Consider the following 22,816-nt stretch of genomic DNA (forward strand, 5'->3'; position numbering starts at 1 on the left):
ATAATACAGTATGGTTATTTTTGAAACTCAAGTACAGTATTTTTGAAACAATGTGTAACGCATAAAGCAACCATGCATTCTGGACAATGGTATTGCGCGTCTCTTCTAATTTTTTTCCCCATTCGCGTCAAACAAACTAAATTTTGGTTCTGATATTTGTGGATTTTACACGAATATATTTTACCATCTGGTTATAATACGCAGTTCTGAATGAATAGATCATCTGAGAAAATATTTGAAACTTTTGAAATATTTGAAACGAAGTTTCTGTTTTGTTACCTAATTTATGATGACATCCAGAAATAAAGCAAATATATTCGAATTGTCTTTGATAATTTCCGCAGTCCATGGAAGTGGGTGAAATGAAAGCAATCTGATCGTGTAAAATAAATACTAGCATCGTAAAGTGTCAGTTTTTTTATTTGATTTATGAGGGGTAAATGTCTTCAATATAAATGCACATGTGAGAGAATGCATAGATAGAAACGTGTAAAAAAATACTAGCATCGTAAAGCAGGGGTAGCCAACCCAAATGATCTTGCTACTACTTTGGAAATGCATCATAACGGAAATGAGAGCCACATATAAAATTATATATCCCCATATTAGATTTTGATACACTATAGACATTTTTGGGAGTGAAAAATTAAAACGCAATGAGTTATTATTATTGTGTTTAGTATTATTCTTACATGTAAATATAGATAATATAATAATAATGATACTAAACGTTAATTGTAAAAAAATATATAATACTAAAAATGAAATATAAAAAATATATAAATAAAAATGTTCAAAGCAAGCCGCGGGTTGGCCACCCCTGTCGTAAAGTGTCATTTTTTTAATTTAATTTATGAGGATTAAATGTCTTCGATACAAACGCACATATGAGAGAATGCGTAGTAACGCAAGGTATTATGCAGAACGATTTTTTTTTAATATAGAGTTCACACGCGCCCGTGCGTGTATGCGTCTAACGCCAAAAACATTTTGAACGCGCCCGTGCGTATAAAAGGGTAAAGTGGTTTTAATGATCAATACAAAAATACAAAATTATAGAACCATCCAAATATAAAACAATTCATCACCATCCAGATGAATTTTATTTTAAAAATTAGTTGTGGGCGACAGTAAAGTAGCCCGATTGATTTTTCATGTTTTTACTCAAAATCAGTAAAAAATTATTTTAAGAAAAAAACTAGTAAAGTTGGCATTTTTCAGAAATCAATTTGATTGACGTTCCCAACGGGTTAATGTCTACTTTTATTAGGTCAAGTTAGGTTTGATTTATTCATTTAAGTTAGGGTAGGGTCAGGGACGTCATTTAAGCTTTTTTCAGGGGGGAGGGGCAAAATTTGGCCAAGCAGTGGTCGTTTTTTAATATTTTGCTTTTATTAAATTCACGGTATTTCGTTAAATGACATTTTAGAGCGGCATATAATTCCACTACCGCCTATCTGCGACGTGTTTTTGTACATCTTCCGCTTATTTCTCTCTGCAAGATGAGTTGGCTTAGTTTGTATTTTGGACTTGACTATAATTAATTAAAAAAAAAAAAAAACTATAATTGGTTTTAGAACTTTTATTAGGTTAGGTTTGGGATTAAACAGCAAAGGGACGTTTCGCTACTGTTAGAATGATTTTCATAGACAATTTGACTAGTAGAAATATATATCTACTGTTGAAAATGTATTTGGACTTCACTGGTGAAAATATAACTTACATATATTAATGTATGGAAAAGTTGATATCATATAATTTTATGATACATTTTAACTGGCCGAGTTAGCAAAGTTATTTTTTTACCAGTGAAAATATAATTTCTCAGAAAAATAAAAATTCACTGTAACATATATATTTTAAAGAAGTTTTATGCTACTCTAGGCAGTGTAAAATGTTTTTTTTTTAAGAACGACTTAAAAATTGTTTGAGAATGAAATTCTGTTTCGGATAATATTTATCTCACTGGACAGTTGCTGGCTAAAGACCAAGCGAATTGTGCGATTAATTGCGCTCTCGACCCGATCAATGATTTGCTTCTTGAAGAACTCCCAACGGATGTAGAGGAGCTTTCGCGACTTTTATGCAAGACCACGCTCTTGTTCGTAAAGCACCACTCCATTTCGCCACGGCCCCCCACCCGCAACTGTCTCCCTCCTACCGCGACAGAGCGAGATAGCTGAGTTTTGTGTGTCGGTGTCGGAAAGAGACGGAGCTATCCAACCCCACCCCGACGGCGCTAACTTTGCGATGGCTCCGAAGCAGAAGCTGTTGCCTCGTTGTTCCGAGTACCACTTGAGCGCTGGTTGGCGCTGGATGTTATCTGCTCTCTCTCTGCTCACGATGCACTCGAGGCGCCTCGGATGTATAATGCAGTTTCTTTCCAATTGTGCTCGTATTCATACGCGCGCCTCCCCTTGTGTATTTCGTGTGTCACGCGCGTGTGTCTGGTGTCGTAAACTTGTGTCTAGTGATTGAGTTTTGTGTTTGTAAATATTGAGGGACCACGTGTTCTCCCTTTAATTTATTTTTAATAAAAGTGTGAACTTTCGTAATAGGGTGTTATGACGAGATCCTGATTACAACTGTTTTATGAGTTTAATACATCGTCTTACGACCTGACGGTTGTTATATTCTAGATCTCGTCAGAATCACAGTGCAATACAACCATATAAAAAGTGCAATTAAATATATAAGCAATGCTTTTGTATATATATATATGTGCCATTAAATGAAGGAATTAGATTGATATTTGATTTGAAACCCACATATTCACAGTCCCTAATTTATTTAAAATGTATATAACGACACATATCTAGCATGTACATAATTAAGAGTTAATTACACACGTTGAGCGTCCGTTAGTGAGCTTACATGTATATTTTATAATAGCATTCTAATTAGAATTGTTATTTGATTTAAAAAAAAAAAACACAACAGGTTACTCCGTACATACAATATTCGACGCACGAAGCCACCTACGTGTGTATGTTTGTAATTAATTATTTGGCATTTTCACCGCACACGTAACGTACACAGCGAACAACAAACAGCGAGCAGCACATCTCGCTCTCAAGTTTTGTACTTGCGGTGTTAAGTTTCCGTGTTAAACTTGTAATTAAATTAACTTTGCGATATTGTTTCAAGAGACATGTGCTCGGCAATATGGAGAAGTTTTGAATGAACTTTTAACGCCGGTGCAGTGTGTAAGTCGGTGTTGAATTAATCGTCGGAAATCATCGTAGAATACTTGAAAAGTTAGTACGGATTTAATCGCGACAGCTTGTGGAACTCGATACACGGTGTAGTGTCGTGCTAATTGCCTTTATAATTAGCCTCAGTTTGCCCTCAGAGCGCACAGATGGCTGCGGCTTGTAAGACAATATTCACAGTGTGTGCGTAAATGGGAGATGTATGCACCGTTTGTTGTGTCAGCCACACTCTTTCTGTTGACTCTGCGGTTGACAGTGGCGTTCCACTTTGAATTAATGGCTGGACGGGGATGGTTAATCGAGGGTCTGTTGTGTATACATTATGCATGAATCGCTAATCGACACACTCGAATGTATTCGAAAATTACTGTTTTGGATTCATTTTATAATTCACACGAGCAAGTCGTTGTTATTTGTAACGTTACGTCGAGGAACATTTATGTGCAGCTATTTTTTGTTTTGTTGATCATGTAAAAGAGAATTACGCCGAGAAAGACGTTGAGTTGACTGCTATGTAAATTACGACAAGTAGAGAACAATTACATAACAAACTTATATAGGTTGGTGAAGACATTGTACGTTCAAGAGCATTAATAGGTACTACATTCCGTGCATTATTACTTTCTTAAATGTAATTAAATTTCTACCGAAGCGATTTTGTGTTTTTGCAACAAAGAACTCGATTTAAATGTAACACTTATTTCAACTGTATATCGTTGATTTAATATTTGCTTTGACAAAACACATAACTACATTTTAATGATTCAATACGATACGCTTTGTAATCATAGCGATATATAACTATGAATGCGATTTAACAGGGAAATATTTTAAGAGATATGTATGTCTATTTAAATAAACGCATTGTGCATTTATGTAAGGTCAATCTTTGGATTTTTTCTTCAGAAAAGGATTCGTTGCAGAGAGTTGTTCAATTATTTCATTTATACGAGTCATGCCAACATCTCTCTAATGTGTTAGGGATACTTCTTAAAATCGACTATACTATACATATATTATATGTATTATATAATATAGTCGATACAGCACTATAATATTTAAAGAATTTGTAGCTTGAATAGGTGCTTACCACATATTAGCAAAGTGTAAAATGGCGTGCCCAATCCAGATACGTTCACATGATTTTTTTTTAAAGTTTGATGAAAAACATTGAATTTTACAGAAATGATGGATGATTTAAGAATGCTAATTTATCGGATTCTCCGATCGTCACGTACGTCAGCATAATAAAATGCACTTGTCGGCATGTAACAAAGACTAAAAAATATTGGTTTATTACTCTTTCAACACGTATTTTCAAGTTTTAGTTTTTTATGCCTGGTGCGGTGGTGGTCCTCGCAGAACATTTTATAAATAATTTATGAAAAAACTCGATTTCATTGAAAAATAAATATATATATAATGTACATTTTAAGCGGTAATACTTGAATTGTATGTAATAATAATTTGATTATGGAACAAGGATTTGGAAGAACGAATAAAAGAGCTCAAGTTAAAATTTATGTATACACGTATAAATATAAATAAGGTTCTATAAATAAAAGCTTGTTTGGTAAAATCTATTCTTATAATAGAGAGCGAACATTCAAATATACCCAAAAATAGACGTAACCCTTTAGCTGCCTTAAATGACTTTTGCACCAATGCGTTAAATTATTGAATTTTGTTATTTTCGTCGGTTATCGATTGATATTTGAAACAACCTTGATCCGATTTCACGTTGGTTGCGTAACCCCAATATTTGGATCGGCAACCGTAGTACGTACAACCCCTGTAAGCCGACAATCTCTGCGCGAAAAGCTCTCTACACATGCTTATACATACATATACACCTTTCGCGAAAAAGTGGATAACGAGAAGTCTCGTACGTTTCGTCGGAGCGCCCAACAATTCTCCGGTGTACCTTTGTGAGTCGAGCCGGGGCCAGTGTATCTGCCACAATCGCGCTTAGGCGGAAGTGGAACAATACGCTTTGTAGACTCACCTCCGACTACGAGTTTTATGTTGTTACACTTGGCAATCGTGTAGAGATAACTACGGCCGGAATAGCCTCGGAGATGCGCTCCAGCGACCGACCGTAGCTACCTCTCTCATATACACACCAGATACACGCCGCGTAATGGCCGGGTTAGGTTTCATTGAGGAGGCAATAAACTCGAGTTGCGCACGCCTTCTATATTTTATTTTTTCAAGTTTATCGTGCGGTCCATTTTCTAAAACGCCTCTGAACACAATCGGATTTATCAACCGCATTATTCGAAGCGGGTGCGAGATAAAGGGGTTTATTGCTGGTCGGAAGTTGGTCCGACAACTTTAGCCTGCTGCAGTTTGTTGCCGTAGATATGTGGCACAGTCAGTACGTACTACGAACGTGTGTGTTAAAAAGTTATCTTGTTTTCTTCGAGCGGTTTGGTTTAGCTGAGTTAAAAAGTTTCGGAACTCCGCATGATTGCAGTTTTCTAAAGTTGTTCATAAACGTGAAATCGATATGCTGTTTTGGATTTATAACGCATACGTATGTTAGATAATATTTACTATCAATAAGGCATTTATAATAGCTCTTATATTAGAAAGTACATCCAGCAGTCTACAAACATTACATTCTCCTCTATCGAATATTAGTATCCATTCAATACTTTCTTTATTATCAAATCAACTACAAGTAGATTCGTAACGTCTTCTAATATAATTGTGTCCTACAAAATAGGCAAGAATCTGTTTAATAACACGACCATTTAACAATTCCAGGTAAAATGGTAGGGAATTACTACATATTTTTACCGTAATATATTGATAGTAGATTCTTTAAGTAACGAATGAAATAAAATACTGAAAGTTTTATCATCAATCCATGGCTTCAAATTATAGAAAATATATTGGGCATGACATAGATGACAAGTAGGCGTTCGACGAAAATTTCCATTAAAAGTGACATAGTGTTGGGCAATGTGTGCAGTATTGGTACCATATATCTAGAGTCGGGCTTCGCTACAATACACTAAGGCTAAGTTTGAACTCCTACCTTTTTTTTGTGAGGAGAGGAAATCTTCGAAAGACGAAAGACTTTCCTATGACTCTTTCCAGTGCTGTCCTTTCTGTCGTCCAAGCTGCGCACTTTAAAGACGATATGCTCTGCGTCGTCGTCTTCAGAGGTGTCGCAATGGAGACACTTAGCGTTCGCTGTCTTGCCGATTATTTTAATGTAATGACCGAAGCAGCCGTGTCTGGTCATCGCTTGGGTCCCATCTGCGCTGCCATGCTGACATTGTCGCCCTTTTGGCAACATATCTGTCCTGTCCGTTGTAGATCTGTCTCTCCTGGGCGAGGAGATCCAACCCCGGACCTCCTACCTAAGCTAGACAGCCGATGTCGGGTAAATCATTTTGTAAATATGTATAAAACTGTAGAATATTCGTTTCATTCAGGACCGAACATTGTGTTCCGATTCGTAACGTATCGTTTATTGTTTATTGTTATTGAAAAAGGCACTAAACTGCGAATCATAGACTCAGGGGATTCCATATAAGAAAATGTAGATGAAAAGTGTATAAGATTATGTATGATTTTGGTTTGCTATAATTCTTTAACTTTTCGTGATCATTATCCCAGGCGTACTTTTTACAATTTTTGAATTAATTAGTTATTATATTTATATATATTTAATACAAAATAATACTAATACTAAACAGTCAATATCCCATCGTCTTTGCTACTGAACCACCTGTTACTGTGACATAAATGTGACGAGTGAAGGGGTAGAGGGCGGTCGGATAACACATGTCAAAATAATTAGTCTATTGGCATGCGAATAAACATAAGCGCGTCCGTGTTAACAATTTACCATGTTTGCATGGTGCGTTTGTTTATTTACACGCTTATATTTGTGTGTGTGCTTTTTCCGCTCCCGTAAAAGAGTGGTTTACACTTCGAATCAGCGTCGCGGCGCTAAATCTCGAGAGCGTATTTTTATTTTCGCCGCGCAATAAAAACGGTCTCGGCGTTTGCTCCGCGTTTGAAAATTCTGTTTTCTTTTCCATTTACATGCTAATAAAAATAAACATCGCTCTTGCGTGAAGTGAGTTTGTTGCCGGCGGGTGGGTCGCTTTTTTCCATCCACTCCTCTCTCTCGTTCCCTTTTCACCCGCTCGCGGCGCTGAAAGCCGATTTGACGGGCGACCGAAGAAAAAGCTGCGGGGGTTGGGCCGCGCCGTTAAACAGCCATAAACCCCCTGTCGTCGTCGGCTTCTCATAACAACTTAAATATTTAACAGAATCTCCGACCCCGAGTGTGCTTTTCGCGCCACCTTTGCCATTTCGACCTTTTGAATTATGCGCGTTCGCCCTTTTTTGCGGAAAATTACCCGGAATGGCGGGCGCCAGAGCGAACGCGGAGCCGTCTGTCGCCTCCGACGTGATTATGTCATTAAATAAGCCGAGCAGCGGCGTGTTTGCATTGTGTATGTGTCGTGATTTATGCAAACGCGTTTAGCGAAACCCCTAACTTTGATGCTTATCTGTGCTTCTGACCTCCCGAGTCGAGCCTGAGCTCGATTCCTACCGTATTAATGGACTTTAATGTATTATCATTGAGATTACCCTCCATTAGTAACCACGAATCGATTAATATAAATTACAGTTAACACCTGAAAAACACGTGTTAAAATCCCAGATGAACCCCAATTTCTATCGTATCTCAAGTTTGGAAATCATCGATTTGCTTACAATAATGCCACCTTATAATTAAACTTCTCATTCTTGATAATATATACAATAGTTCCATCGCTTTTTAAGCACTCTATGTGCAAACGCGTTATCGTGGTGTAGCAATGCCAATTTGGACGTTGTACCTAGACATATTTTTAAAAAGACGAGATAAACATTCTTTGTTTTATTGTGCACAGCTCGCTCTATTTCTACATCTTGCTCCTTTGTTGACTTAACATTACAAATTATGGCCTGCGCACGGTGAGGTATTTGCTCGATCTGGGAAGCCAAAAGTCGATTATGAAAATTTAAGCGCAGGTAAAAAAAAGTTGCTCTGTAAAGCTGATAATTTTGCGCTTAATAATCAACAATTCCCCCACATGTTATGTTAAGAATTTTTTTAAATATTGTCTAAATTTTTTTTTAAAAATGTTTTTTTTACTGTAATATGTTTTTTAGCGCTTATAACACTATCTTACACTAAGAGCACATATGGAATAAATTAAAGTGGAAATATAATTTTGGCAGCCTAGATCGGGCAAATACCCCACAGTGCGGCGTGAGTTAACAGGTTACCCCCAATGCTTTATGATGGCCAGGGCCGCCGAGAGCGCACCCGGGCCCTGGGAAAACAATGATTCCGGGCCTCATGACAAAAATGGCATTTTATATATTTTTTAACATCATAACAGAATTAACCCTTTCTATACTACAAATAAATATAAAAATTAGCCACCATTGCAACCTATTTTATGCGAAATAATTTAATTAGGCATTAAAAATGTCTACTCATAATATTTACCTGATAATTTGTCGTGTTTTCTTTTCTGCTCAGTGTTGCCATATAGTGAACTCCAGGTCAAAAACAACGGTGAAAACGTTCGATAATCAAGCGTTTAAATTAAGACTTTTATAACAATATTACAAGTGAGAATTGAATAAAGCATATCTAAACGACACCGACACGATTTTATTGCTTTTGCCATGAATGACTTTTGACTTCTGAGAAGTGATAATTGTTTTTGCGCTCTCCTATTGACCAAAATTCGGTTTGAATATACTTTGCTCAGCACTCTTATATTAGAAGTCCATAGTCATATTGGTAAGGATAGCTATAATATTTTTAAAACAATGCAGATAAACTATAGAGTAATATGTGAGGTACGATGTCTGTCTGTACTTATTATTCTTCCGCTTATTTTCCCCTGAGAGATAAGTTGGCTAAGTTTGTATTTTGGACTTGACCTAATGAAAGTTCTAAAACTATTAGTTTTAGGACTTTCATTCGTTTAGGTTTGGGTTTGACAGCAAATGGACGTTTCGCAACTTAAAAAGGCACGCCTCACCAAAGATGAACATTTCCAACCATTATTTTGAAAAATATGGAGAAAAAGGTTCTCAATCCCTGGTCTAAATTGATAGTGTTTAATTAAAATTATTTAAAAAATTGATTCGAACATATGACTATGCTCCACCACTAAACTTAAGTTCCAATCCAGTAGAATATAGTAAAATTAAATAACGCTGGAGAGCTAATTTTTACATACCCCTTCCCCCCCATCGTGTTATGTATAAATATACATATTTGATTATCAAAATAACGTGTTGCATATGTATTTAGCACGTACGAGGATTGAAAGTTAACATCGATCAAACCATATATGACATAATAATTGAGCGAGAATATAAATATTTGAATTATTTTATAATTGTCCTAAAACAACAGTCGTGGGCGCTTGACTCTTTCATTTTTACGTTTTTTGTGCCGTATAGTTATAACATTAAGGGTAGTAAGTGAGATGTTGTATACTCCAAGCCTTAGTGTATACTACATACTTAGTGACTAAGGTATGTGAAAGTAAGAAATAAAATCCATTATTTCATGAAAAAATTCACCTTAAAAATGTATTTGGCTAACTAACGAACAATATATTAATTGTAGGCAAATAAATTAGCCAAATTATCAGCTTATAAATATGTATTGTAGTCTTATGGATATTTTACAATGATTATAAATATATGAAATGATTATACATACATATGTATATGGTATTGAAAGTTCTCTAATAATAAACTACTTCAGCTCATAGAGAATATATTGTATGTATTCAACTTTTTTTTAGGAATATCCATTCATGTTATTTTAATTTTGTTCAATTAACACTTTACCGACCGGCTGGTTCACTACAAGACTTACGCTAAATACCGGCACTTTTTCGCAAAACTTCGCGAATTTTACCTTTTTTATTTAAATTTATGTATCTTTTGATACGGTCCGAATATTTCGTTGAATTTTTCTAGACATGTTATAAATGTATCAATGCATCAATTCAAGTTATTATTAGATGGTTCTCAACATGTGGTTCGCCGGAAATAAAAAATAATTATTACTTTTCCTTATTATTAGATTTTTAAAATGATTATCTTGATTTTAAAATTATAAAAACGAATAACCTAGAAATTTTAATAAAAATAATTTAAATTGAGTTAACCAGCGGTTCTCAAACTTTTTTAAATTTGTAAAAACTTTTTTCAAGCAAACTTTTCTTTTGTATTGTGACATTTTTACTAATACGAGTTTACTGATATATAATTAATTTGCAATAAAATATTCACTAACCGTTATAATTCACTCCATCGTAATGTGAAATTTTCCAGGCACATTCACAGATAATTTACATTGTCTTTCACGTGTAAATCACTTTTCACAATAACTAGTTATATAATGAAAGTTTAAAGTGTCTCGATTTTTTACCGTTTTTCGCAATTGCAACAATATTACCTCATATCGTTTATATTTGGTTTCAAATATTCGTAATTTTGTATTTTTCAGATATTCTGGTAAAACCCGATTCTTCCTTATGGTACCACAGATTCTATTTTTTTTCACATATATATTTTTTTGCTATTTCAACACTGTTATAAAAATCGTCCATATAAAGATGATGCCATTTGTATTTATTGTCTGATGTTAGATGTGATATTGAATCTTGTAACGAAATTTCAGGTCCTGAATATATTTTTAATTTCGATATGTATCCTGACACTAATTCACATACCATTCTTATCACTATACCGTACTTTGTGAGCTTACTGGGGTTGTATACGTGAAAATTTAATCTTCCACACCATGGGATCATACCCTTATCCAGAGATATGTTTTGGCTTAGTTTGTACATATTTTTTAATCTTTCGGAGAAATAATCAATTATTTTTTGTACTTTGAACAGTAATCCTACATTATCAGGAACATTTTAATTATTGGAAAAACGCAGGTAACGTAATATTTGATAAAACCTATTTCTACTCATGGTTTTTGTAAATATCAAGGTTCCTATTAGTGGATCTATTGTCTAATACAGGTGTAATGAGCCTTTTTTTACCAGGCCCATTAGCAATATCAACTCAAACCAATTTTTTAATTCTGGTACCGTTACATCCACCCATTTTTTTAGATTTTATTTGCAGTTTGTATCTGTTGATGTGTTGATTATGGTGTCTATTCGTTTCTTCTGCAATAACGGGAAACAAGTCATCGTCAATAAAGTTTTGTGTCTTGTAAAGTGTCTTCTAAATATTTTTCTTGTTCATCTTCCTCATTGCTCATGAGCATCATAGCATGTGGACGATTTCTTTCATGAACAGAGGAGTCTGAATCACTATCACTATAATTTTCATTGTCACTTGGAATATCTATTTATATTTAACACTATATTAAATAACATAAACTGTAATTATTTTCACGTAGATTCTACACTCGTATCTAACTAAAAAACTATGTTTTATAAATAGTTCGTAATATTTTTCGAATATTCACTCGAGCACACGAAAACCAGATGTACTTCACACGATAGTATAACTTAAACTTAATTCTTATCCATAAGTTTTTATGTGTATCGTGCTAATAATTCAAAAATAATAACTCGAAAAAATTCCCACTTTCTAAAATAATGTGTCACTAAGATTCGGTATTTCCAGTAAGCCAGTAATATCTGACGGGAGATAATATTTACTCACAAAAAATATGTTGGAATTTCCTTATAACAGGATAGAAAAAAATACAATAGAATCTTACTAATCTGACAATCTTGAGATTCTCAGTAATCCAATACTATCTAATGGTTAATGATATGATAAATTTTTAGTGTCTTGTACTTTTTATATTTTTTAATTTTATGTAATTTGACTTTATTTCTAAATAAGCCTATTTACCCAATAAATTATTTTTAAATATACATATTTATATGTTTGTGTATAAAATATCATATTTTTTCTTTTTTTACACCGTCCGAAAAAAAAGTGTGCTGGATACAAGTTTTTAGAAATTTGAAAAAGTTTGAGAACCGCTGGTTAACTTAATTTAAATTTTTTTTTTTAAATTCCTAGATTACTTGCTTTTATAATTTTAAAATCATCAATCAATTTTAAAATCTAATAATAAGGAAATGTAATAATTAATTTCTATTTCCGGCGAACACATGTTGAGAGCCACTTAATAATGGCTTGAATTGATGCATTGTTACATTTATAACATGTCTAGAAAAATTTGTTAAAATATTCGGACCACATCAAAAGATACATAAGTTTGTCTGGTAGTGAAACTGCCTGATGAAAGAAATATAAAATATATTTATAAAACCTTCGCATTTGTCTGAATATAATTTAAAAAAAAAAAATTAAAATAAAATGAAAATTAATACATTTATTTAGTCATGTCTTAAAAAAAAGCAAATAAAACACTAAACATATATTTTTAATTTGACATGGAAACGAAAACATACACAGGACGCCAATTGGCGTCTGCGGTGTTTAACTTTCGGCACACTCAGGACGCCAATTGGCGTGAGCGGTAGGTAAAGTGTTAATAATAATTAATTAGTATGCAAAATAAAAAAATATAGTTATTTACATACCCTTTATTTTTTCTCAATAGTTATTGCACAAAAACATATACACGCGTACTTTACGTGATTGCTGAAAACATGGCTCAATTAGAAGAAATAAAATATTTTTTAATTTTAGAAATAAATAAAATTAAAATAAATAAGAGTTATATAATTCCAAATATCAATAGTGAAAGGTAATTTCGACAACCGTACTTCGAGAACGAATAAACAAAACCGTCCTGTGTACATCCCTCAGGGTGACCGACTAATTACATTGCAGACATTTTAGAGCACATGATTGTCGCGCGTTGACTGATGTTTTTGTGTTGAATATAAATTAACTGTTGGCTTTTATATGTAACATATATTAGTTTGATATACATAAATGTTACATGTCTGGCAATCGTTATGGGACACAAAATCACTTTAGTATGTAAATTACGTAACGCGAATGAGACATTAGAAGGCATTACATGATGGCACACTGTATTAAAGCGGACTAACACATACAAGGGTCCACGTTGTCTCATTCTTTTTTGTCTCACGGTTAATTTAATAGAATCATGCTTCGGTGTCTCATTATCCGCTTAGAAGTTGTAAGTCGCCCGTTTTAAGGCGCCTCCGGCCACCAATATTCATTAGCGTCTCCAAAGGTGCGCAAAGCCAACTTGAATCACGATAAAGAGCACGACCCTAGACGGTGATCGAGGGCGGTCTTGGGTTCCCGCTATCTCCTGAATGTTTAATTCCTTCCGACGTAATGCGGGCAGGTTTCCCTATCTGCGCCGGAAAAATCACGCGCGCGATTTTTTCTCCTCGCTTTACATATTAAACGCTTTTATTAATTTTTAAGCAAAGCTGTTACGACCCTCGCGCGGCTCTGCCGCAAAAAGAATATGTCGCCGATTCCCCCGTGTCTCTCCTCGCGCTTAAAATTCATAACGGATTTTTTTTTACCGGCACGCGTCATGATGTTTGTCCAAACATGTTTGGTCGGGGTTGCCACAATTGCGAAAGGGGGACCGTCAAGATAATGGAGATTCAATTTTTCTCTTCGCTGATTTAAATCTTGACGTTTTGATTCGGCCCCGCCCCTTGTTTTGACCATTGTCGCGGTACATCTGTCTCGCCGGCAATTCTGTATGTATGCATTTTGCCTGAAGCCTTTTCATCTTTTAACTGCAAAATAAATTCGCTCTCCATAAATTTTCCGGCCGCCCGGACAGTCGAATGAATTAATCGCGATATTATGGAAATAAACAGCGCGCGCATAATTTTAACCGTTGTTTTATAATACGTACAAATTTTTAAGTGAATAAACCATTTCGAGTACGTGCATGTCGCGTATAGCACGCATAAAAATGCGTTTGAATATTATCGCGAGTCACGCGAGCGATTATTACATTATATATAACAGGGATCGCCAATATTAAAAAATGTTGCAAGCGGTCATAAAGTAAAAAAAACAAGTCTCCGAATACATAGTTTAATTTTATGTAAATAGCGTTATTAAACACAAAAAATGTGAAGTAACTAACACAAATTTTATGTATTTTTTTAAGTCGTGTATAATTTTACATTTTTATATATAATTTTATATAATATAATGTACTGTACAAAATTATTGTAATTAATCAATAATGGCACAAATACACCGAATTCATTCCGCATTGCCAAGATTGCATCGGCTCTTTCATCGGGAATGACTTCGTTGTTAATGCCGTATTAAATAACATTTTATTTACTTAGAACTTAAAAATACAAATTAAGTTTATCATTATTACACATAAGCACAAAAATCAGTCTTCTGAATCACAAGAAAATGTTAAATTTTATTTAAATAACACAATGTTTTGACGCATAGCACGAGAGCTTAAGCTATTTTACTTTCAAATGCCATTTTCTGGAAATGAAATGTCAAGATATAATTTTACGCAACGTGAACATTCAAGACATTTTACTTGAAACCCGTTATTTTCATGGGTTAAAAATGGAGCGTAGACATGTATTTTGTTGTGTAGCGCAATTTTTTGTACGATTTTCTTGTAATGATTATGAAAATATCATTATTTATTCCAAACATTTAACAGATTGTTATTATTTACAGTCTTTAAATATATTGAAACGTTTTACACATTTTTTAAATATTGATCTTATATTCCATTTACCCGCCATCTCTATTGTTTCAACATTCGCTGAAACATACACATTTCTGGCTATTTCTGAATCGTCTAATCTCTAATGCAACCATAAGGTACTTTCGATGCCACGTTTATTTCTAATTAAAAATTCAGTGAATGTAAATATTTTCTTAAAAATGAAAATGCATTTATGCGGTTTGTTTTCTCCTTTCGAGACATATTCGTCGACCGCCCTCGATGTTTTAGTTACCCCTGAAGTGTGTAATACCATATATTAGAAAGCGTAACGTTTCTTATATTAATAACAAAAAACTACTTCACTATCGCGCAATAAATTAAAATCGTGCGTTTTAATCTCTTGTGTAACAATCGTTCATTACACGCGTTTATGAGCGTATTATTTGATTGCCGCTCGAGCGTAAAGCGAAGCGCTCGACGATAAATATAACCTGAGAAGAAAACGATCCGGCCGGGTCGTGTTTGCTTTGTTTGTTATGATAATTTAATGGTTTTAAGCCCGAAGCGCGGTGGTTGGTGAACCCCTTTGCTCTCGCACTCTCATCACAGTTTATCCCCTCGTTCGGGTGTATCCGGCTTCCATTTCTCGCTATTGAAATTGACCCTTTGTGTCCGGCGAACCCTTTGCCCCGATCGCCGATAATGTAGGGATGCGTCCCCGTTTCAAAAGTGTGTCACTGGGATGACTGTAGTAGTCGTTGAACCCTTTAATGTCGCTGAATGGCGCGCACGTGACCGTGCGTCTTATTGTGATGCATGTTGTGTATTTTGGCGTGCATAACCCGCCACTCAAAACGGATGAATACTGCAAAAGGCGAGAGCGGTCTACAGGTCCCCGAGAGTAAGCCTTCGCTAAGCTCATCCTTTTGATATTTTCATCTCTTTTGTCGACCGTTTCGAACCGCGATGTCCGTTGGGATTTTCTGCCAATTTTGATCAAAGTAAACTCGGGAATACGCATATCTTAAAACTTTATATTTGCAAGTCTTGTTACTTTATTTGTGCTATTATATCAACTAAGTTCGATGCGAAATTTTGTTAAAGTCGAATTGTTGCATGAGCATATGCATGCCACTTTATCAAATTTCTCAGATCATACCTATGCTTGTGTCCTAGCGTATTTTTCGTTAGGGAATATTAATTGTATTCCTGACGTAGCGAGTACTCAACAAAGCTATGGGGGCGGTGTCGACAATCCGGTGATACTCTGTATTTATGACCGTTGTGCTTAGTATGTGCTTGCCAGACAAAGATGTTCTCAGCGATAGTTTCGAGGATTACTATAATTTTTGCCTTTTTATTTACACAAATAACCATTTGTAGTGTAAAAGTATGTATGATTTGTGCGTAAATATGATATATAAGACGCAATTAGCGAAATATTCTTATTTGATTAATGGGTCCAAAAATAAACGATAATGGTAAATTAGATTGTCAATGTTTAAATATACAGTTAGTTACCTATCATATTTTTTTATAAATGCCATAGCTTTTGAACTAATATGTCATTCTGCTCACTGTTTGTGTCTTTCCCCCGATTTCACAGTCAGCTCAAAAGACGTCATTCAGTGGTTTTTTAAGAAATTTGCGGTACAACATCCTGCATTGTTGTCATTCATTTTCACCCACTTCCTGGTCCGGTATATAAACTACTATATCAGTTACTGATACTGGTTATCGTAACTTGTTGAATGCAATATTAAACGTTAAAGTCACTCATTTTCCATTTTTATCAGATACAACACTTCGTGAACCAATAATTCAGCTTACGTGTTTTTATAGTGAAGCGTACGCGATCTCCCGCTGTGCCGATTTGGCCCGATTGGCCTCTTGGATGATAGATAGTGTATCGGACAATTACGTATCGGTACGTGCTTGCGGAATCAATTCAGAGTGCTTACCGGAAGTGTGCTCCGGCGAGTTTTCCCGAGTTTCCTCATAACCCACCTACTATTCACCCTAACCACCCGACCGACCTCTTCCTCGCCCGCCCGCCCGCCAATACATTTAATAATAGTCGACCACCCGCTGAATTTTGATGAGAGCGCCCCCCCGATGTTACACATTTATGTCCCCGGCTTACGGTTCATACATACAAATGTCCGAACGTCCTCGTTTAGCCTTTATTAGAGGAGGCCGTGTAAAGTTCGCTGCCGACTTTATTAGGGGATGCCGGTCGCTCGCTCCGCTCCTCGGTAATTTAATGCTCATTTGCAGAAAATTAATGCTTTACGCGCATTACACCAACCCGCCGTCCCGTATAATGTCCGCACTGATTTTACGGCTTTGCAAGACTAAATAGTTGGCGGTCGGTCCCAAAGTTGTGTGTGCTTGTGTGCGTTGTTGCGGAACCGTTGTTATGATTTTCGGCCGCGCTTACGCTAATTGCGTGCGAAAACGACGGCGTAAATTGAGATGAACGTTTTGTTATGCACGATTATGGAAACGTTTTATATATTAGAAATGATCTTTGATACTCTGCCTCCGTTCCCACGGTATAGAATAACATTTTAGCGAATATCTCACACCTATGCCGGAATAGCCTGTGAACTTGCTTTGTTGATTACATGGCTCATATTAAAAAAATACATCTACAAAAAAACTAATACTAACTACAATAAGAATAAACAAAAATAGCCTTGAACATATTAGGTGCGAGTAAGCTTTGGTAAAAATAGTGAACACCCCATGAATAACTCTGCAACGAATCTACTTAAAACAAAATTTACCCTACATAAATGGTTTAAGATACCTATTAAATATAGAAATTATTTAATTTTGTATACTTTGACATACAAGAGCATATAATTACTTGTTCATTAATTATTTTGTGTGTTTAATTGAAGTGATTTGGCAATGCATACATTGACTACTCAATGTGTGCATTTTTAAAATTCATACTAGATGCTCAAAATCTGGTTTCAAATGTCTGAACAAATTGTAAATTTGAGCGGTATTCTGACCGAAATCCTAACCTCTGTGTTAAATTGTGTACACTGCATCTATGACACTGTTCATATACAGCCATTGTTTTTCTGTAGTACACACAATTTTAAATTTAACCACATAAAAAGACTGTCTTTTTTATGTGGTTAAATTTAAAGTTGGGTTATTGCAAATTATTAGAAAATATTTCGTGTGACTAAAACAACGTATCAGTAGAGCCGGGCTTATGAAGTATTTCTGTTTTTTAAAATGTATGTGTTAACAGGACAGCGCATTAGAATTAAAAAAAACCTAACCTTAGAATTTCAGAAGCTAGGTTGAAGGTATGTATTTTTATCATATAAAAACTGTTCAGCTAGTCACCTGGTAGTATTTCAGATCCATAGTAAAAGGCTTCTTGTACAAACTACAATATGTTGATTTAGTAACTCTTACCAGAAAATGTTTACAAAAGAGTGAACAATGAATTCGATGAAAGATTTCATTAAAATACAGCCTTCTTAGAAACCGTTTTAATAGTAAATTTAACGCTAACATGATGATTCATGGTAAAAAGAAGATTAATTAATAATTGTACAGTTATTAACTGAAGTTTGTCCCTATTTATGTATTTGTAGTTCTATAAATATAAATTATTAAGCATATTACCATTTTCACTCGATAGTAGTATTTCATTAATCTCTTTTTTTTTATATTTATTTATTAACGTAATACCGCATGAGTATAAAATTACATTCTTTTACAAAAACTGTTTGTTAACTTATTTATACTCAATAGTCAGTGGACAAAAACAAATACGCACAGAATTCACTCGATTGCTGAGAATATGGTTAAAAAATGTTTTTAATTAAAACTAATAATTTTAAAAATAAATGGATTTTTTTTAATTATAATAATTGTGAAAAATGGCAATTAGATAACAAACTCGACAACTGTACCTCGTAAACAACATACCTTAGTTCTTACAAGTATCGATGCATTCCTTCCGACGAACACCATCACAATTTAGAAATTTAAAAACACATAGATGTTGTCCAATGACTGTTAAAAATAAATAGACTAGACTCGAAACAAATTTTAACGATACTGGATATATTCTTAGGTATTTTTTCCAACAATACCGAAACGAAAAAACGTGACATGTAATTTTAATCATATACATTTTAACTATGGATGATCAACTTAATTAAAATCCCATTTAAAAATCATTGTTTTGTAGTGTTATTATATATAAAGGCATACGTATAGAAATATGCGGTATATACATTTTAAATACACCGTTTATTCGTTTCCCACAATTTTACTGCGCCATGATATCAGTTTTGATTGTCTATAACGAAATATCATAGTTAACGGTCAATGAAAACTTTTGTTATGAGTTATGATTTTCCGGCCGCGCTCACACTAATTGCGTGCGAAAAGACCGCCCGAGCTAAACTGTATAAAAATTATATCGATAATAACAAACACTCAGAGAGACTTTAAAATTACTTTTACTCGAGCTGTTACCGCGATTTTTACTGTGGCGTTAATCCGCAATCGCTTTTATGCGCTTTCTTTTAGTGCCACGAGCATAACCGTTCAGGCGCCGCATAACTCGGAATTTATATCGAACAACACGTATCTCGCCTTTATGTCGCGTTTTCTTTTATAGCTCACTTTATATATAATATTATATATGATTATTATTATAATATATACAAATGTAATCGTATATATGTATTTTTCTGCTCGAGTGCGAATCTCGCTGTGGATATTTTACGGCTCTTTTGGGAATTCTGCAACTTACGTTTGTGAGGTCGGTAGTTTTATGCGTTGGTAAAGTTGATCGGGAGATGACCGACTGACTATGTGAGTTGCGACCAAATGGGTTCGGGGATTTATTACATTATCGATGGTGAAGATGTTCGTTTATGGCTATAGGAGTTTTATTAGTTTGACCTTTTGCTATACATAGTTATAAAAATCTTTAGAAAGTGCACATCAAGTTACTTAGCCATAGTTGCGAGTAGACAAAGTCAACGTAAATTAATTTATATACGTAACTCTCAAGTTCTTAAGTGGATAATAATACAGTCTCAGAAACAATATTGTTGGATTGTATAGTAAAATAATAAATAATAAACACACCTTAATTACATCAAATTGATATTCTCGATTGAATTGCTACGTCTATTATACGTTTCGCAGAAGGCGTATTATTGTGCTTTGAATGGCAATATAAATGCACCGTATTTAAATCGCTATAATATCAGTAACTAATTTTTAAAATTTATGACCGCTTTCCATCGAGCTTAATCAAACGTCAGATTTATGCTTCGGAACGCCCGGTCGATCGGATGATTAGCGCTGATTTGATGTTTGTTTTGACGCTCGTTGCGGATTTACAATTCAATTAATCGACGTTTATTATGTGTGCGCATATATGCGAACGTGTTCAGTTTGATTTATGCCACGCAAATCGACGATACGTACGAAACACGATTCATCCACGGGCCGGAAGATTTACGACCCACGTATTCGTCTCTGATTTTATTTATGTTGGACTCCCCTATCCTCTTATCGCGGCTCATTCAATGCTGGATCATTGCTTATATTTATTTTGTATCTCGATGAGGTATAAAACTCTTCTTTGGGCAGCTGCAGTTATGCTTGCTATGCCACGCTCTTGATAGTATTATTTATTTGTGTATGGTAAAATTCTAACATACATCAGTTGCTGTGGTTTTTCGATAAGTAATGTCGTTTTTTAATATATTTTTAAATGCTTTAAACTGAAACAGATCTGATTTAAAATGAAGTTTCTAAGAAGCTTTAACGAATGAGAGCAAAAGGAGTGAAAATTTAAATTTTAAGGTGCATCTCACGTTGGGCGACCGTCCGATAATTACAAATGATAGTACAAACGACGCTTTGAAGAAAATGTGTTTTATAGTAATTGACGACTTCGAAAGTCTACGTGGCTATTTTGTAATTATGGATGTTCCAACGTGCCAATTTCTAGTATAATACACTACTGATCAATCTCTGAGCATTTTAATCCCCAGTTAATGAAGATATCCTACAATTTTTGATTGACCAATTTTCAAATTTCTCTTGATGTCAATCGAGAGTTCGCATTCACCATGGCCTTGAGATAGAGTTTTTACCACATATTCACATATGTTTTTGTCACCGTATTTGCACTACATCGAATTCAGATAGTGATTGATAATTTGCGGTTGTTACACGACTGAAAACTATTCCTTTGAAATGATGAAAAAAAACTGTTTCTAAAAATATATAATATTATGTTGCGGAATCTGCAGTTAAAGGTTGATTCGCATACATTTACTCCTAGACAAATATAGATATTATTATATATACGAATTCCACGTGTTAAATTATACATCTAATGCGTTCAATACATTACTTCTCCACCCCTTTGCGATGCATCGGACTTTTTCAGATTTTTCCCAAAATGCAACCAACTCGTTTCGATAGATTGATATCCATCTTATCCTCCCTCGTTCCTGCCTTATTTTCCCCCTCTCGACATATATTTTCATCATGTGCCCCTCGTGCTCGCATCCTCGACAATAACACAAGAGGTCTCATAGCGCGTGTCTTTCGCTCTCTTCTCTCTCTCTTTCTCTTTCAACCTGTCAACAGAACCGTACGTTTCGTGTGTTTGCACCGCTTGTCATATCCGACGTGTAACGTTTGTCAAAAAACGCCATCTCTGCATGCGCGACACGTACCGAGAGCAAAATCCTCGGGATTTTCCGCGCGGCTGCGTGCGTTACTTCTTCATGTGTATTTACGTTATTTCTTAATGTTTTTCGTCGCTAATTGATCCGTCGGAGGTGAAAATATGCGAAGACCGATAACCACCTGTTCGCTACCGCACATATGCTCATGTCTCGCTTTTTCGCTCTGCAGCTAAAATAATGTCTATGTTTGTGAACGTTTTACATATATCCAGCCGCCTGGAATTCTTTGGCGGTGTGTTGCTCCGAAGCGGGAGAACTTTGGTAAATGGGAACGTCTAAATCGGTGCTTGCGCCGCTTACTGAAAAATCTTTTAATATTCTTCAACAGTTTCATTGAATGGTTATTTTTTATGTTCATTCCATTTATGTTACTCGAGCTTGCCACCAAGTAGGGCTTTGTACTGTCGTTTACGACAAAATAGGAATGTGGTAGATTTACGTTACTATTGTGCCATAAAAGTATTTTTTTTATAGTAATTGCTATTTATATTCTCGCAAATCGCCAATTTAATTTTGTAAATTATTAAATAATTTTCTGAATTTCTGTAAGCCGTCCGATCTGTCGGCCGTCAACGAAATATTTTTCAGCGTTACCGATCTAGGCGCACAAACAAGTTTCTACTTTGTACGTACAGTTTATAAATAATATATAAACGAAAGCTATTCAAAAAATTATATATTGAATATTCGAATGCATACAGATTGTTAATTCGCTTCTCTCGAAATATACTCCACCAAGTATGATATTCAAATTGAAGATGGAGATTATTTTGGTTATACAGATAGCGCAGCAACATTGCGGGAGCATCTTAAATCCATCCACTTAACTCGAATCGATTCCCTCACTTTGTGTAACGTACTTCACAGATAAGGCACTAGCACCTGACCGCTTCGTTATTTTTTTCGTTCATCGCTTCTGCGTTCTCCCCTCGCAACTGCGAATTAATTTATTCAGCAATATTGATTTCGCACGCCAGTTATTAAATTATAATTAACGTGATATATTGTGTTCGGAGCAAAAGACTCGCCGTTTTATTCGCATCATTTATTTATTACGTGGGTTTATACCCGACTGCGGTCGACAGTTAAATAATGCCACTCGCAATAATTCATCCGTACAACGAATTCATTAGCGC

At 35.0% G+C, this 22,816-nt stretch overlaps 1 protein-coding gene across 10 annotated transcripts in view; it reads left to right on the top strand.

Moving 5' to 3' along the window:
- tay (tay bridge kinase) overlaps positions 1-22,816 on the top strand; it is a 310,160-nt gene that overhangs the window by 57,334 nt on the left and 230,010 nt on the right. The gene's annotated exons all lie outside the window — the stretch shown is intronic.

This window comes from Plectrocnemia conspersa, unplaced genomic scaffold (assembly GCF_051122295.1).
Source record: "Plectrocnemia conspersa isolate PC_06_02 unplaced genomic scaffold, ASM5112229v1 ptg000003l, whole genome shotgun sequence".
NCBI classification, from domain to species: Eukaryota; Metazoa; Arthropoda; class Insecta; order Trichoptera; family Polycentropodidae; genus Plectrocnemia; species Plectrocnemia conspersa.